A 21,096-nucleotide genomic window follows, 5' to 3' on the forward strand; every position below is an offset into this window, starting at 1 on the left:
GTATGCCAAAAACATTAAAAAACCAAAAATCTTAGCTTTTAAAACAATCGCTACAAAAAGACAAATTTTAAAATTTTGTCGAGGGACGGACTAGGACATCGACCCGAAACGACCTCGTCCTAAATAACAAGGGAAACAAAATTTTAAAATTAATTACTTAATTGTTTTAATTAGTATAAGATATAAATAAATAAATAAATAAAAAATATAAACTCCGCGACTCGCGGAGTTTGAAGGTCCAAACACCGCGACTCGCGGAGGGACCAAAAATCAGAAAAAAATAAAAATGCAGAACTGATCAGTCCCCAACCCAAAACACACCAAATACTGCGAAATACTGCGCAAAAACCCCGAAAAAACACCCCCAAAATCACAATTTTTAAATGTTAATCATCAAATCTTTTACTAAAATCATGTTGAGAAGGATGCTATCAAGGAATTACTCAAGAAAAAAGGTAAATTTCTACACCTAAACACCATTTAATCCGAAAATTAGTGTTCTTGAGCAATTTTATACCCAATTTGATTTTGATGCTTTTTAGTGTAATTATGCTTAAATTGTTTATGTATTATGCTTGTATAACCTAGATTGATGCTATTTAACATGATTAGAAGCCTTAAACTTCAAATTTTGAGTAATCTAAGGTTTGTGTTCTTGAGCAATTTGGGGCTTTTTGATATAAACAGGTTATGGCCGATTTTTGTCATGAATTGTTGCTAAATTAAGTAGTGTAACATGTTTAGGTAGTTAAATGATCCAAACTTTGAGCCTAAACATGATTTTGAGAATTAAAGTGGACTTTTTCAAGTCTAAAATTCATGAACTTGATTTTTGAGAGATAATGCCATTTGAAACTTGTTTAATTGCTAGTAATGATTATTTTGACATGTTATTTGAGTTGAATGCTTATGAACTTGGCGAACATTTTCGTATATGCTTATTTGAAAAAGTGTAGATTTGATAAAAATGTGAAAATGAGCTTAAGTTTGATATAAATTGATCATGTCATTGTAATTATTTTAATTGATGATTTTGCTGACACTAATGCATATTTGGATGCACAAAAATTGTGTTTGATGTGTTTTGCAGACTGAAAGGGGTGAATCTTCATCCCAAGCTCGCAATGCTCCTGCTGAGAATGCGGAACAACAGGAGGTGGATAACTACTACAAGCAAGATATACCTCATCCAGTCATGACATTTTCTGATATGCACTTGGAAGATTTGCACCCGAACCTGAGATTTGACAGACTTTGGATAGATTATCCAAAATACCAAAGGGGTTTGCATACTCTTCATTCTAAAGTTGTTGAGGTACCTAGGGTCATAGAATGGGGACCATTAGAAGCTGTAGAATTGGCCGGGCCAATTAGGGAATTACTTGCACAGAGGTATGGTAATTCTACTTTTAACGACTGGGTACGTTTATTCACCATGCGTAGACCTGTATATAAAGTATGGTGTGAAGAATTTTTGTGTAGTATAGAATTAAATGATCGGGTAGCTAGTTTAATCGATCGATCTTTTATTAGATTTTTGTTAGGAGGTTCGATGCGCCACATGTCTTTACTAGACATGGCTCAGGCTTTACGTATATATACGCCTGAGGAGTTAGCATCTGCCAATTGTAGAGGGTTGATACTAAATGGTAGAAAGATAGATGAAAATTTTGATACACATGGTGTATGGAGTCAAATGACAAGCCATCACCGATTCAAAGGGGGAAATTACTCTTATTTGGATATAGATAGAGCTGAATTAAGAGTGATTCATAGGTTTTTAGCTAATTCGATTACACAAAGAGGTAAGAACAAGGAAAAGGTAAATGAACAGGATTTGTTTTACCATATGTGTATTCGAGACCCACAAAGCGCTGTAAGTATACCTTATTGTGTGGGTTATTATTTATCCGCTATGGTTAGGGGGATGAGACCGCATAGCATAATAGGAGGTGGTATTTTTATTACTTTGATTGCTGAATATCTCGGTGTGGATATAATTCGGAGGGGATTATTAGTCGAAGAACCAGAACCCCGCGATACAATAGGTTTAAATGTATACCATGGTGCGAAAGTTTTGAAGAGGCGAAATAACGCCGCAGTACAATACCATGGTAGACATCCACAGGTTGAGAGAAACCAACAGCAAGGTAATGTAGGAGGGGGAAATGAAATGCAAGAAATGCAAAGGTTTATAGCTTCACAGAAGTACGAAAATGCTAGACAGAGAGCATTTGAAGATTGGCAAGTTCATTAAAACCAAATCATAGCTTATTGCCAACATATAGGTAGAAACTATATTCCTACTCCAAAACCCATATTCCCTCCCTGGTCTATAGAGATTCAACCACCGTATCCTACGTATAACCCAGCCGAAGCATTCTATAGCACCTATGGTTATGCATGGAACCCCTATTGGTATCAGTATCATCCCTAGTCTACTTAGTTTTATTTATTTTGTAATTTGTAATGTTGATACGTTTAATACTTATTTAATATTGTAATAGTTTTTATAATTTTCTAACTTTTATTCTTAGATTTTAATAATTTTTGAATGTGGGGTAATATACCAAACTTCAAAAAATATGTATATATGTTTGCAGTTTATCTTATGTACACAACAGGGTAAAACAACGCATTTTCAAAGACTGGCATTAAGTTCAGCAAAAGCAACTAATTTTGCCGACAAGATGCAAAATATATGTGAAATAACAACAAGACGGAATGAACAAATGATATGCACCATTTATCATTCAGCAAGCAAACACAAATATGTTTGGAAACTTTGGTAAAATTTAATCATTTTCACACAAATCACCCTCAATAATTTAAATTGTTACTGATTTCTTGCAAATGAGGGCATTGCAAGATCTTAAGTGTGGGAAGGGGTTAAATTCTTTCGGATTTTAAAATTTTTATCTTAAACACTTGGTTACCATTAAAAATACTAGTAACATAGTAGTTGTATTAGAATCTAGTGCTCTCTGATAATAAAGAACAACCCTAGTCTTATATACTGACTACCCAATTCTAGTAAAGATTTTTCAAAATTTTCAATTAAATGAACTCAAAATTATGTTTATACATATTTATGAATGATAAAACTAGGTGTTAACACCGAAATTATTGTTACCTCAGAAAGGACATAAATTGAGAAACAAACCAAAATGTTAAAATTCATTTAAAATGGAATAGAAGACAATAAAAAAGGAAAATAAAAGCCAAGTATGGGAAAAATTACCAAGTTATTCAAAACATATGTCACATATTTTTGTACAAATAACTGAAAATACTTTTGCTTTGGACTAAACTAAACTGTTTTACCCAATGAAAGAAAAGAAGAGATGGATCTACACGATGAATCAATTCCATCATTAAAAGGAAGTAAAGTCTTCCGAAAAAGAAACGCGCTTCTTAATTTAGGTCATGAAGTTGTCGTCCAGACCAGCTGTAGGTTGACGAAAAACCTAGAAAAGTCATCACTAAAATCAGCAGGAAATCCACGGACCTCAGCATTAAACAGGGTCGCCAAGTGGTCAGATTTATCCTAACCATGAGAAAGATTTATCTCGTACAATGGGGGGCACCGTGCAAATTAGCTTGATAAGACTAATGAATCAGATCCCCAGAAAGGATAATCTCCTTAAAAGATCAAAAATCAGCTTTTAAGACTGATATTACTCAATCCTTGAGATTGACCTTAAAGATGGAGAATTCAAACTCATGGAATTCAATGATATCTAAACTCGAGCTTGAACGAGAAAATATTTTGATCAAAATTACAAACCGATTTGTTTTCTAAAAACCCATTTTCAATGCGTTCATTACCATTGAACGTAAAATCCTAGGAATTCACCTGGAATTCATTAGGTCACCTGAACCAAATCGGGTGTCAACCGTAAGAACGGTGGTTTCATAGCATGGTCAAGGACAGGACCTTGTGCCAGACCAAAAAATTATAAGGGTGAGCTTTACTATTGCTCCTACCAAGGATAGTAATTGCGTCTGACACATTATAGACCATAATTAAAAGCATGTCAGGGGACATTGCCTTAACAGTTGTTTGTTCAACGCTTTCCTTTACAACCGGACGGTAGTTTACCGAAAGGTAATATACGGGACAAGTAAACTGGACGTGTTGCTTTCCAAATACAAGGTTAGCGAGTGGGTGACACAAAACCATAAGTTTTGAGCTAAAATTTTCAAATATGAACCCCACCAAACCCACAAAAAGAATTTGCAAACACCGGTGAAGGGTTATTCCGGAAAACTTATCTAGGGTAAAAACTAGATTTAATTTTCAAAAGATCAAATGTTTTCATAAAGATCCAATTTCCTTAATGGATATAAATTTTTATAGTCATGTGGGACTGTAAATCATATCGTTACTACCATTGTTTATACCGCCGTATAGAAATCACTGATGTACAAAGTGTGAGGAGTAAAGAAGTGATTCTAGTATTTCAAGACGATATTGCTTGAGGACAAGCAACGCTCAAGTGTGGGAATATTTGATAATGCTAAAAACGAACATATATTTCATAGCATTATTTCTCAAGAAAGACAAGCTTTTAGTTGCAATTGTTCTATTTAAAAGTGATATTCGTTTAAATAATAAAAGGTGAAGACAAAAGACAGATTCGACGAATTGAAGACGCAAACGACCAAAAAGCTCAAAAGTACAAAATACAATCAAAGAGGTTCCAATTATTGATAAGAAACGTCTCGAAATTACAAGAGTACAAGATTCAAAACGCAAAGTACAAAATATAAAATTGTACGCAAGGACGTTCGAAAATCCGGAACCAGGACATGAGTCAACTCTCAACGCTCGATGCAACGGACTAAAAATTACAAGTCAACTATGCACATAAATATAATATAATATTTAAATAATTCTTATAATTATTTATATATTATATAAATAATAAAAATCCGTCGGCAAGAAAGAATCCAAAGTTGGTGAGCTGTATTTTCAAACTCCGCTACTCGCGGAGTTTGAAGAGCAAAAATGCCGCGAGTCGCGGAGTACCCCTGAACTCAATTCCCTATAAAACCAACCGAATTCTCATCATTTTCATCATCCATAATCTATCTCTCTCTCAATATATACGTAATATTTATATTTATAATTTATATTTTAATTTTAATTTTAATTTTAATCCTAATAATAAGGGTATGTTAGTGAATGTTGTAAGGGTGTAAGTCGAAATTCTGTCCGTAAAACGCTACGCTATTTTTAATCATTGTAAGTTATGTTCAACCTTTTTATATTAATGTCTTGTAGCTAAGTTATTATTATGCTTATTTAATCTGAAGTAATCATGATGTTGGGCTAATTACTAAAATTGGGTAATTGGGCTTTGTACCATAATTGGGGTTTGGACAAAAGAACGACACTTGTGGAAATTAGACTATGGGCTATTAATGGGCTTTATATTTGTTTAACTAAATGATAGTTTGTTAATGTTAATATAAAGATTTACAATTGGGCGTCCCTATAAATTACCATATACACTCGATCGGACAAGATGGGCGGGGTATTTATATGTACGAATAATCGTTCATTTAACTGGACACGGGAATATATTAATAGCCACTAGAATAATTAAAACAGGGGTGAAATTATGTACAAGGACACTTGGTATAATTGATAACAAAATATTAAAACCTTGGGTTACACTCAGTCGACATCCTGGTGTAATTATTAAACAAAGTATTAAAATCTTGTTACAGTCTAAGTCCCCAATTAGTTGGAATATTTAACTTCGGGTATAAGGATAATTTGACGAGGACACTCGCACTTTATATTTATGACTGATGGACTGTTATGGACAAAAACCAGACGGACATATTAAATAATCCAGGATAAAGGACAATTAACCCATGGGAATAAACTAAAAATCAACACGTCAAACATCATAATTACGGAAGTTTAAATAAGCATAATTCTTTTATTTCATATTTAATTTCCTTTATTTTATATTTAATTGCACTTCTAATTATCGCATTTTTATTGTTATTGTATTTAATTGCACTTTTAATTATTGTACTTTTTAATTATCGCAAGTTTATTTTATCGCACTTTTATTATTCACAATTTCATTATCGTTATTTACTTTACGCTTTAATTTAAGTCTTGTATTTATTTTTAATATTTTACATTTGGTTTTAACTGCGACTAAAGTTTTAAAATTGACAAACCGGTCATTAAACGGTAAAAACCCCCCTTTATAATAATAATATTACTTATATATATATTTGTATTTTTATAAAAGTAAACTAATATAGCGTTAAGCTTTGTTTAAAGATTTTCCCTATGGAACGAACCCGACTTACTAAAAACTACACTACTGTACGATTAGGTACACTGCCTATAAGTGTTGTAGCAAGGTTTAAGTATATCCATTCTCTAAATAAATAAATATCTTGTGTAAAATTGTATCGTATTTAATAGTATTTCCTGCTAAAATTAATAGTATTTTATACCCCTCTGCTAAAACATCATTGATCCTACATACTATCGAGCAATCATCAGATCGCTCATGTATCTCACTGCATCTAGGCCGGATATTATGTTCGCAACATGTCTGTGTGCTCGTTATTAAGTTAATCCAAATACTGTTCAACTTACACCTGCCAAAAGAATTCTATGTTATCTGTTACATTCTTCAAATCTCGGTATCTGGTATTTGAACAAAGACAAGTTTGATCTTGTAGCATACAGTGATTCAGACTATGCACGTTGCAAAATCAACAACAAATCTACGTCAGGAGGATGTCAATTTCTAGGTGAAAGGCTGGTGACCTGGCAATGCAAGAAACAAACTGCAGTTGCGCTTTCCATGTGTGAAGCTGAATATATTGCTGCTGCTGGTTGCTGTTCGCAAGTTGTTTGGATTCAACAACAACTTCGCGATTACGCACTAAGAATATCTTTCTCTCTTCTTTATATTGATAATACTGCTACTATAGCAATTACTAAGAATCTTGTGCAACATTCTAAGACTAAACACATAGGTGTTAAGTATCATTTTCTTAGGGATTGCCATGAGAAAAAGATAATTGAGGTTAAGAGAATACATACTAAGGACCAGAGGGCTGACCTTTTCACTAAGGCTTTTGATAAACCTAGGTTCTTACTACTTTTAGAGATGAATGACATTGTTGATCGAGACAAAGTAATTTCGGATGTTGATTGTGAGGGTTAATCAAACTTTTAGACTTTACATGTAGGATGCATGACATATAGATTTTAGCTTCTAATATGTACTGCATATTTTTGCTTTTTGTATGCATTTCTTTGCATGATTTCTTTCATGTTTGCATGCTAGTCTGTAGCTATTTTCTATTTCTTTTGATAAAATGCTAAAAGACAAAAAAAATTTATGTTTTAGTATTTTAGGGAGAGTATATGTTGTGACAACCTGGAAATTTCTGATCAAATTTAAACTTAATCTTTAAATGATTTAATGTTTCCGACACGATAAGAAAAATCTGTAATGTTGAAATCTTAAAAACTTTGAACTATGTTCATGTATTCATTTACCTTTCGACTGCTCTCGATGATTCACGAACAATTATGTATAAATAGATATGTATGTATATATACATATGTGTGATTATTAAATTGAGAAATATTAATAAAACATTTAACGGTTTGGTTAATATGAAAATAAGTTATGAAATTATTATAAGACTTGAAAACGTTAACAAAGTATTTGATGAATAATACTTTACATAAACGTATTAGTTTCAATATATGTTTATCGACGAAAATTAAAAGATAATATCAAATGATTGAATTATCATATATATTATGATATGATTACGTGTCTCTGTTGTGTGGTCCACGTTAATTTGAGAAATCTTTCCATTTTAACAATATTCAAAAAATGGTAAAGTGATTTACAAGTAAGAACAAATATATCAATTAACGATAACTGGACAAAGGTTAGTAGAGATTCCTACTTAACTTTCAATGCAATGATTGCCTCGTGTCTTTGATAAGATAATTATTTAGTTTTCATATTATTGAAAACGTTTATGATATAGATGAAACCTTTTAAAGAATGAAGTTGAATATATACAATAAGTCGGAATGTAAATTGTTAGAACGATATATATAAATAACTTGCATCGTTTATTTAAAACATGCTTAAGTATATTAAATATATGTGATTTCAAATTAATTAGGTAAAAGATATTAACACTCGCTTAAGTGATTCAATTGATATGTAGATATGATAACCAGTACGTTTAAAAAGTTAAAATAAACGCTAGTACATAAATGAACTATACTTAGTTAAGTTTTAAAATGAAAATGTTATATGATATAATAATTTCTATTATGTAAACATTATGTGACATAACCATTGTTAAATATTTAAATGGTTTTAAATTATATAACGGTCTTTTAAATATAATTAGTTTTGAAAAACTAAATATTATATTATTAGATAAATATTTCAATTATATATATATAATGTGTACAAGTTATATTTTAAATGATGATATATATATATATATATATATATATATATATATATATATATATATATATACTTTACAAAATATAATATTAACTAAGATATAAAACGTTTTGAATTAAATATACTTTGATAAATAACGAGACGTTGATTTATAGAAGAAAATGACCAAAACACTCAAATGAATAAGTTACATTTCAAATAGTATAATTATTGGTGAATTAAGTCTAATTATTTATAAAAGTACTTGTCGCGTAACGTAGAGTGCTAGTTTTCTAAGTGTACGAAAACGCGTTCGAGAAACCGGAACCAGGACATTAGTCGAGTGAAACGTACAAATTATCGGAACCCAAATTTCAGGTCAACTATGCATGTAAATATAATATAATATAATATATAATTAATTATATAAATTAAATATATTATATATATATATATATTATAAAATCGAGCCGCCCCCGAGTTTAACATTTGAGTGCATGATAGAATGGCCATGCGATCGCATGACCATTGCACTCTAGACCCATGCGATCGCATGGCAGGGAGGGATATGCAACAATATAAAGCTCGATCGTTCTGGCTCCATTACACACTCTCATTCTCTCTCGATCTCTTTCTCTATATTTACATTTATTATTATTATTATTATTATTATTATTATTATTATTATTATTATTATTATTATTATTATTATTATTATTATTATTATTATGATTATTATTAATTATAAATATTATTATTAATCTTAATATTATTAGTAATATTAGTAGTGTAATTATTAGTATTATATATACATAAAATACTATGATGGAATGTTGTTTGAGTAATTTAAAAATGAGTTTTACGAGCGGGATAGAGCTAAGGAAATTATGGGTTATAGCTAAGGAGGTGATGTGTATTATTCGAGGGTATGCTCGTGAGGTCAATCTAGTGTTTATCATCTTCGTCGCGTCTACGTACTTTCTGAAATATTGGATCACAATATTTATACGTGAGCATTCCTATCTTATCTTTTATATAGAAATAGTGTATCCCTCACTAGTGCTCGAGTATATATGATTATGCATGCTTGTATGCTTAATTTCGTCGTTAGATAATTTTGATGAATCGTGTTTAATGCATATGTTACTAAGATAAGGTATATGATATGCATGTCGTTGAAAATCTGGCGAAAAATTAATAATTTTTCATTTAGAAAGCGTATGGTTTCGATAAATGGATTAAAAGATATAGCCAATTGAATTATCATTAATTTTATTATTATTAATAAAATGATTATTATTATTATCGTCGTTATTATTATCGTTATTATCTAATAATTATTATTATTATTATTATCATTATTATGAATGCGATATAAAAGAGGACTAAAAGTTATTAAACAATTCGATTAGGAAATAATGAGTATAAGTATCATGATGAAATTAAAATATTGTAAGGTATTGATTTAGAAAAATATCGTTTTTATTATTTTTATCATTATTATTATTATTAAAAGTATTATTAATTTTAAAACTATCATTTTTATTAAAATTATTGAAACGTTTATAATCAATATGAACGGGGCATTTCAGTTGGCATCAGAGCGATGGTCTTAGAGAACTGATATCGGCCAAAAGGTCACGTTTTTACCCCCGATATTGAGCCCTAAAACCCATAAAGTTCCAAACTTTATCGCAAAAATAATCGCTTTGTCAGTTGATTTTGTAGATTAAGTAATTACAAAGGCGATGCAAGAAGAATCAAGTATGTCATGCCCCGTCCTAATCCGTCTGGACGAAGTCACCAACATCTGGTTTCATTGCGATGATCGACTCCAAATAATGTCTTTACAATGAGCAAATGCACAACGGAAGATTTCTTTCATACCTGAGAATAAACATGCTTTCAAGTGTCAACCAAAAGGTTGGTGAGTTCATAGGTTTATCATAAAACAATAAAATTCATCATTTTGATAGACCACAAGATTTAAATGCTGCATGGTACAAATGGGCCCGAATCCTATACCCACCTGTAATGTACATGCTATATCTTTTAAATACAGTACATATTTCTCATGTACGAAACCATTTTCATAAATCATAGTAACCGTACACATATCTTGTGCACAAAAATAACATACACATAACCTGTGTATAAAATTATTCTCTCGATATAAAACATTCACATCAACTGGTGGCAATTATTATGTCCACATAATTCAATGGTGGCAATTATCATGTCCACATAATTCAATGGTGGCAATTATCATGTCCACATAATTCAATGGTGGCAATTATCATGTCCACATAATTCAATAGTAATCCGCAGAACTTTTGTCTGCATAATAATTCATTCGAGGAATGTTTTGCTTGTGTCTATCTCGTCAAACATTTATAAAAGCATTTCATGTATTCGCAGTTCAAAATATCTTTCAAAAGCATTTAATAAAGCAGTTGTAAAAACAGCGCATGTATTCTCAGTCCCAAAAATATAAAGAGTAAAAGGGAGCAAATGAACTCACAATACTGTATTTTGTAGTAAAAATACATATGACAATATTGAACAATGCAGGGTTGGCCTCGGATTCACGAACCTATATCATTTGTATTTATATTAAAACAAATAATCGTAATCAAACAAGTGTATATCTATTATTTTATGTATTAAGATTAATGTTCTTATATATAATTTTATTAATACTTACTTTACATTATGATACTTATTTGATATTTAATTAATGTTACTAGTTAAAACGAAATTTTATGTAGTATTAGTATACTTTATTTAGTAAATATATCTGTATTTATATATATATATATATTTCGTTTGTTTTATAAAATTTATCAATTGTAGTAATACTAGTTTAAGGATAATAATAATAATAATAATACTGATAATAGTAATTTTGGTAAAAATGGTAATTCTATTAGTAATGATAAAATAAAAATAATAGTTTAGCAAAAAAAATAGCATTTTCAATAGTAATGGTAAGTTTAATAATAATTATCGTTTTAAATAGAAATTTTTAGTGTTTATAATTAATAATACTAAAATTAATGTAAAAGGGTACTCCTAATATACTAATATTAATGATAATGATAATGATACTTAGATTAATAATAATAATAATCATAATAACTAATAAATAATACTAATAATAATCCTAATCATGTTAAAAATAATAATTCATACATTAACAATAATAATTATAATTACAATCATAATAATAATAAAACTAATAATAATAATAATGATAATAATAATAAATTGATAATGGAACTACCTTTAAAGTCAAAAAAAAAATAAAATAACAAACCACCCAAGCCGAGACTCGAACCCGCGACCTCTCGCTAATCTGACACCACTCATAACCACTCCTCCATTGGTGCTTTTTGAGATTTATACCCAACGAAAGATAAATATAAGCGATACTATCTATTAGTTTCTTCATGGTATCACTTCTTACAGCAACATATGATGTCTTCTTGGGCCAACGAATAAACACAACCCTAATTTACTCTCGACCCAATCCTAACCAGAGTTCTCTTGGCCCAACAATATTTACAACCCGGCCCAACAGCAAACTAGAAGCCCAATTATACGGTCCAGGGTATAGAAGTAACCCAAATTCGGTGTTTAAGTTTTTGATAAAAATAATTGTAGTTGCCTAGATTCGAACACATGACCTTCCGCTTAATGCAAACACCACTAACCACTAAACTGTTTATTATTTCCTGACACAATATGAATTTAAATTGTTTTAACCCTTACTTCGATCTTCTTCTTTTTAAACCTAATTAACATAACCCATTCTAATTGTGGTCCATTATATCATCATCATTCATGTGATCATCATCATCATCCACATTGTGTTCATCATAATTATTATCATACAGTAAGTCTAAAAGCTAAATAGGATCTCTTAATTTATTAACACTTGTTGCATTATGATAGATATTTATATGCAAGTGGAAGACTTTTTAATTACTTCATAAAAAGAAAAAAAAACTGAGTGGGAATTACCTAACTCTATTCGGTCTACATCCTCATCTTATTATACTCGCCATCTTCAATATACTTCATTAATATCATATCATTCATCACCATCGTTACACCATGGCATCATCATCCTTATTTTAGTTTGAATACAGCAGTAACACAGCAAACAGTAAAACAATTGTAGCAGCTTCATTTGATTTAGAGGGAAAAGAAAAGAAACAGCAGCAGTGAAGCTATTGTTCGAGTAGCTGAACCGATTGAGAAGAAAAAAAAAAATATATATATATATATATATATATATATATATATATATAGTAGCAGTTTTTTTGTTGGTGATGGTTTTATTGAATTTAAATAGTGAAACAGAAGTAAACGAATTAGGGTTAGAAACAACCGTGGTGTTCTAAAGACGGTTAAATAGTAGTAACAGTAGTTGCAGTTAAAGGTTATTTCCGAGGGTTGTTCGACAACCAAGTATGACAACAAAATTAACTCAACCGATTGTAAGAGAATGGTTCAATGATGGTTTAAATGATCTTCATCTAATAATAACCGAAGCAAGAATGATTCAATGGTGATGGTGTCGTGTTTGATCAAGGAGAAGAGAAGTGGTATTGGTGATCGAATGAACTGTATAGCAGCAAGTATTTGAGTTACATGGGGTTGGCAAAAGAAACAGGAACTCAAACAACAACTCACAACGTTTTAGTGGTGGTGGTGGTTCCCGTATGATTGTGGTGGCGGTTTATGGTTGGGTCTTCGAACAAGAGTAGGAGAAGAAGGGTGGCTCACGATGAAACAAGAAATAAATGGAGACGGGTTTTCATAGGTGATAGTTTATGGTGGTGATGTTTCAAGGTGGTTTTTGGTGACGGTTGAGCTAGAAAATAATATCAATGATCGTAGTTACAGGTGTATGTTATTCGATGGTCTTCGTTCTGCAAGGATGGTAGAACAATAGTTCGAAAAGTGATGGTTGTTTGTTGTACTCCGATTAACAAAATAGTAGTATCAAAGTGGTGGTGTTGGATTTTCGAAGTAGAACTAGAATGATAGTAGTCGAATGATGATAACAATCGATGATAATGGTGTCAAGTTGTTCATGGTGATGAGTTGTTTGGTTGATTTCATAAGCAAGATATAAAGATATAGATGTGATATGTAATCTCATATAATTGCTTTGGTGTTGACTCTTGAAATGAAATTGTGTATATAGTCATAGCAATTATCAAGTGGTAGGATAATAATATAATAATACAACTAAAGAAATTAAAATATGTTCCAGCTGTATCTTTTGTATATGTGTACATTACAAGAGTTTATGGAATGTTTGATTAGTGGGGATACAAAACAAAAACATTAATTTAATTTCATCAATCAGAATCCAATCGGATATCAATCAATAATAGTGAAGCAATTGAACACTTGGATTCTAATTATCGACAGTTTTCACGGAATGTTAAATCGTACTCCGTTGTTAAGTTAGTGGCGGATAAAAAGTCTTCAGAAAAATTTCATATTTTTAGAGTAATCATCTTTATTTATTTTGATCATTATGGTATCAAATTCGGTCAATAATTATTAAATAAAAAATTACATCAACTGTCCCTCTCATTTATGGATAAAATATAAAAAATGCTAAAATTTTATAACTAGATCCTAAATACATTTTTAGTAAGTCTAAAATTTATAGAACTCAATTTCGAATCACCGTTTATTTTAAAATCATATAAGTTTGTTTAAATAACATTTATTTTTGAATTACATTATATTTACATAAATATATATTAACTAACAATTTAATTATTAATTCAAATCATCAAATCATATATTATTTTATTTAATATCTCTAATTATTATTTATATATCTATATATATATATATTTATTTACAAATAATTGTTCGTGAATCGTGGTGAACAGTCGAAGGTCAATTGAATATATGAACATCGCTTCAAAATTTTCTAGACTTAACATTACATACTTTGCTTATCGTATCGAAAACATATAAAGATTAAGTTTAAATTTGGTCGGAAATTCCCGGGTCATCACAGTACCTACCCGTTAAAGAAATTTCGTCCCGAAATTTGAGTGAGGTAGTCATGGCTAACAATAAAAATATTTTCATGACGAATATGAGTTGATAAATAGAGTTTTATCATTATTGAGTAATGAAGATAAAACGATTTGATTATTCGAAGAGTACGAATGAAGTTATCACAAAAGATTGAATTGAAGAAATAAAGTTTCATCTTAACTTTTGATGTAGTCACGGTTGATTTTAGAAAATAAGATGCATCTTAGCTTTGATATAGTCAGGGTTGAATTCCGAAATTCAAGGGATTTAAAGAAAATCTTGGAAATCTAAAAGATTAGATTCTTCGGTGAAAAGGGAAATTAAGATCTCTATAATTAAATACGGTGATCTGCCTCGATTACTCTGTCTGATAATTTCCATTATAAATTAAACTTTTTCCGTTCCATTATCCTCACCATTCCTATACTTTCTTTCTTAGTTCATACATCCTACTGATTGTGAAAATGCTTAATCCCGTTCTAATCCTTGATATTTTTCTAATTATCATTTCTGTCATGCTTCTTTTCATTCTTCCACCAGAAAAATCTGTTTACTTCTACTATTAACTTGAGTTGATACTATTCCTAATCCTACCGTGTCTTTATATTGTTATTCGTATTAATATCCACGGTTTGTAACCTCCGTGTTGTTATTGGGCTTTATACTTTCTCTTATATTTTGGAGCTCTTTGCCTTTTTATTCTCTTCTCAACCTCTAGTAAAGCGAGTAATGATCCAGAATTTGTAAGTATGGAGTTTTGAATGAACTTAATGTTCTAAACAAGAAAGAACGTAATAGCATGATTTGATTTATCAAATTACCAGAATCATTGAGAATAGAACTATCAAGAATATACTTTCTTGATAAGTTCAGAAGTTAAGCAGAATGAAAGAGTTATGTAAAATGGCACATGATGACGTTAGGATCTGAGAATCATCACGTTCCATTAGAAACTCGGCATGACTTACTGTAATATAATCACGTTGATCAAGTGTCATTATATTATACTAACTCATGCATCAGTTCCCAACACTACTTCAAAAACATTCATACTTTAAATTCGAATTCTAAAGAATTTTAGAAACTAAAATGGTTTCCTTTATGATGTAATATAGATAGCAGGAAGAGATAAATAATTGCGGACAAGAATATTTATGAAAATATCCTCAGAAATATCGAAGATATTTATGATGATATTTTGGAATTTCTAAGTTCGAAGGTTGATGAAGAAAGATTTTCCGCAAGATTTTAACATGACTTCGGAGTAGGATATTCTCTAAAGATTTCATCGGATACAGAATCATCTGGATTCTTTGAATATAGGGTATGGTCCTTGTATTTGTCCTTGGTCTCCTTTGTGATTAGTTCAATCCGTTTTTCAGCTCCAATTTTTCTGAGCTTTTCCAACATACTATTCTTTATCATTAAACTTCCGATGATTAAGGTCGTTTACGGTTGTCTACAGTTTCTGCTGCTTCATTCAGCTTTTTCAACATTCAGAGTATTGATTTGTACACTGAGTGCTGTTCAGAATTTCAGAATGAAAGACCATAATTCTAAGAGATAAATGTTATACATATAACTGTTGATGTATATATGCTGTGAGTTTTTCAAAGTACTGATTGCTGATACCCGGTAGTTGGTATGGCAGTTCTTGTTACAAGATGAGGATGAGTATATGATAGAGTGTCAATGAATAAATATAATGATTTATCAGAGAGTTTAAACCAAGAAGCAATGAGGTTGCTGGTACGTCTGCTGGTAATATGGTGGAATATAAAAGCTTCCCCGTTAACAATAAAAGAGCATGCATATATATCAAGGTTATAATAACGTTGTTTAGAACGAAAAGTCGAAGTTGACTTGTTGGAGCTGTGACAAAATTTGCTACTTTGAAGAGGGATTGTAAAGTTATTTTCGGTAATAATAACGCCAAAGGATCTAGCACAGATATGTGTTAAGTGTTTACTCAGTTTCTGAGAGTTTTGCATGTGCATGCCCATATGCATAAATTCTTCCTTTCGTAGATAACGTGTGGTTGGATCATCCTTTCGATTGAGGCGTTTTCAAGAATCATGAAAGGTTTGAACGCAGATTGTAATCGTGAAGGTACAAATGAGGTTTAAGATGAAATCAAGTGGCAAACTTGAAGAATTGTTTAGTTTCATATGTTATAATTAATATTTTAATTCATTTTAATTGTCCAATATTGATGGTCCACAGTTAGCAATTCAATAATTCATATATAGTTTAATATATAATATTCGAATTAAATATGTATCATGACCCGTGTACATGTCTCAGACTCGATCACAACTCAAACTATATATATTATTGTAGAATCAACCTCAACCCTGTATAGCGAACTCGATCATTACAGCATATAGAGTGTCTATAATTATTCCAAATAATATATATAGATGCGTCGATATGATATGTCAAAACCTTGTATACGTGTCCCGATATTTAAAGCGCGTAAAAATAAATAACAGAAATTAAATGACGATAAATAAAGTTCGTAAAGTAAATAAAAAAATTAAATGACGATAAATAAAATTGCGAGAATGTAAATTGCGATAATTAAGTTGCGATAAATAAAATGTAATCAGTTAGCTAGGAACAATTAGCTAGGAACAGTTAGCGTGGATTCTTAATAAAATTTTTCATAGTTAATTTGTTTGTTTCTAACAGATTTTATTTGTCCAATGTTTTCTTCTTTATGCCACTTGTTGGATTCTGAGAAGCCAAAATCCAAATATGAAATTTGAATGAAAATGGTTATTTTGTGGTGAACAGATTCGTATATCGGTGAATGCAAATAGGATAGTAAATGACTGTTGAATCAGCTTCGTCGAATGTACAGTGTAACTTATTAAAGTGAAATCTAAATATTCCTCGGGTATTACCTACCCGTTAAAATATTTTCACCATTAACAGTTTGTACGAAAGAATTTTTAATTACAATCTTTATGAAAATATACTTGTATATATATTTTCTTCAGATGCAATCATGGATTTAATGAGTTAATATGATATTAAACTCATTTGATTTACGTTAGAACAGGAATATATAATCTCTAAAACATTAGAGAGTACATATTCGCCATGTTGAACGAAGATAAATGATGTAGAACGTCATGTAGAATGAAGATAATCGATGTAGGTCATCATGTAATATGATGATTATGTTGGAGGTACAGACTGTGAGTTTGAGGCGTGTAGTGTTGAGGCTTGTGCTACGGATGTTGTTGTTAGTGGTACTGGTGTTGCCGGTGCTGTTGCTGAAGTTGGTAGGTTTTGCACCACGTTTTCCAAATTGATTACTCGAGCGCGAAGCTCGTTGACTTCTTTTATTACCCCAGACTGATGGTTGGTTGGAATGAGCAGATGAATAAGGTTTAGAATTGTGGATAGAATATAATCATGGCGAGATATTCAGGAAATAAGGGTGAAAATGGTGTTTCAAACTGGTTCGCCAGTATGTGCTTCAAGTCCTTCGCCAAGAGGGGAATGTTGTGGATGGAAGGGGTCACCCTCTTCTTGTCTCCAGTGATTTAGTAGACTACGAACCCATCAGATGAATTGGGGATGGCTGATTGGTTGATACATTCTGGTGACACTGCTTTCGGAGCTTAGGTGAATATTCATGTCGGAATAGCTGTCGGAATAACTATCGGAATAGCTATCGAAATCTGAGGGACTCGAACTGGTGGAGGGATTCATCTCGTGCGATCAGATGAAGTATTTTCAATAAGAAATAGATTATAGGATGTAGATTAGTACTCTGCAATACATAATTTACATATGCATATATAATACTAAAATCCCATAAGTTACGGAGGAATCTACGGAAGCTGTCAGGCAATGGTAACAATAACAGATACGCTAAGATATGAATTTATCTATACGCTATCTATGCAATAGAGAGAGTAAGGCGTGTCTAGACTTTAAGGATGATAAGCAAATAATTTTCGACACTAAATGATAAGCAAAACTTTTGACATGCAGACATGGTCGAAGTCCAGACTCACTAATGCATCTAAACAACTATCAGTTAGACACACTAATGCAAGACCTGGTTCGCTAAGACCACCGCTCTGATACCACATGTCATGCCCCGTCCTAATCCATCTGGACGAAGTCACCAACATCTGGTTTCATTGCGATGATCGACTCCAAATAATGTCTTTACAATGAGCAAATGCACAGCGGAAGATTTCTTTCATACCTGAGAATAAACATGCTTTCAAGTGTCAACCAAAAGGTTGGTGAGTTCATAGGTTTAGCATAAAACAATAAAATTCATCATTTTGATAGACCACAAGATTTAAATGCTGCATGGTACAAATGGGCCCGAATCCTATACCCACCTGTAATGTACATGCTATATCTTTTAAATACAGTACATCTTTCTCATGTACGAAACCATTTTCATAAATCATAGTAACCGTACACATATCTTGTGCACAAAAATAACATACACATAACCTGTGTATAAAATCATTCTCTCGATATATAACATTCACATCAACTGGTGGCAATTATTATGTCCACATAATTCAATGGTGGCAATTATCCACATAATTCAATGGTGGCAATTATCATGTCCACATAATTCAATGGTGGCAATTATCATGTCCACATAATTCAATAGTAATCCGCAGAACTTCTGTCTGCACAATAATTCATTCGAGGAATGTTTTGCGTGTGTCTATCTCGTCAAACATTTATAAAAGCATTTCATGTATTCGCAGTTTAAAATATCTTTCAAAAGCATTTAATAAAGCAGTTGTAAAAACAGCGCATGTATTCTCAGTCCCAAAAATATAAAGAGTAAAAGGGAGCAAATGAACTCACAATACTGTATTTTGTAGTAAAAATACATATGACGATATTGAACAATGCAGGGTTGGCCTCGGATTCACGAACCTATATCATTTGTATTTATATTAAAACAAATAATCGTAATCAAACAAGTGTATATCTATTATTTTATGTATTAAGATTAATGTTCTTATATATAATTTTATTAATACTTTCTTTACATTATGATACTTATTTGATATTTAATTAATGTTACTAGTTAAAACAAAATTTTATGTAGTATTAGTATACTTTATTTAGTAAATATATCTGTATTTATATATATATATATATATATATATATATATATATATATATATATATATATATATATATATATATATATATATATATATATATATATATATATATATATATATATATATATATATATATATATATATATATATATATTTCGTTTGTTTTATAAAATTTATCAATTGTAGTAATACTAGTTTAAGGATAATAATAATAATAATACTGATAATATTAATTTTGGTAAAAATGGTAATTCTATTAGTAATGATAAAATAAAAATAATAGTTTAGCAAAAAAAATAGCATTTTCAATAGTAATGGTAAGTTTAATAATAATTATCATTTTAAATAGAAATTTTTAGTGTTCATAATTAATAATACTAAAATTAATGCAAAAGGGTACTCCTAATATACTAATATTAATGATAATGATACTTAGATTAATAATAATAATAATCATAATAACTAATAAATAATACTAATAATAATCCTAATCATGTTAAAAATAATAATTCATACATTAACAATAATAATTATAATTACAATCATAATAATAATAAAACTAATAATAATAATAATGATAATAATAATAAATTGATAATGGAACTACCTTTAAAGTCAAAAAAAAAAATAAAATAACAAACCACCCAAGCCGAGACTCGAACCCGCGACCTCTCGCTAATCTGACACCACTCATAACCACTCCTCCATTGGTGCTTTTTGAGATTTATACCCAACGAAAGATAAATATAAGCGATACTATCTATTAGTTTCTTCATGGTATCACTTCTTACAGCGACATATGATGTCTTCTTGGGCCAACGAATAAACACAACCCTAATTTACTCTCGACCCAATCCTAACCAGAGTTCTCTTGGCCCAACAATATTTACAACCCGGCCCAACAGCAAACTAGAAGCCCAATTATACGGTCCAGGGTATAGCAGTAACCCAAATTCGGTTTTTAAGTTTTTGATAAAAATAATTGTAGTTGCCTAGATTCGAACACATGACCTTCCGCTTAATGCAAACACCACTAACCACTAAACTGTTTATTATTTCCTGACACAATATGAATTTAAATTGTTTTAACCCTTACTTCGATCTTCTTCTTTTTAAACCTAATTAACATAACCCATTCTAATTGTGGTCCATTATATCATCATCATTCATGTGATCATCATCATCATCCACATCGTGTTCATCATAATTATTATCATACAGTAAGTCTAAAAGCTAAATAGGATCTCTTAATTTATTAACACTTGTTGCATTATGATAGATATTTATATGCAAGTGGAAGACTTTTTAATTACTTCATAAAAAGAAAAAAAAACTGAGTGGGAATTACCTAACTCCATTCGGTCTACATCCTCATCTTATTATACTCGCCATCTTCAATATACTTCATTAATATCATATCATTCATC

The sequence above is a fragment of the Rutidosis leptorrhynchoides genome, chromosome 3 (genome assembly GCF_046630445.1).
Source record: "Rutidosis leptorrhynchoides isolate AG116_Rl617_1_P2 chromosome 3, CSIRO_AGI_Rlap_v1, whole genome shotgun sequence".
Lineage (NCBI taxonomy): Eukaryota > Viridiplantae > Streptophyta > Magnoliopsida > Asterales > Asteraceae > Rutidosis > Rutidosis leptorrhynchoides.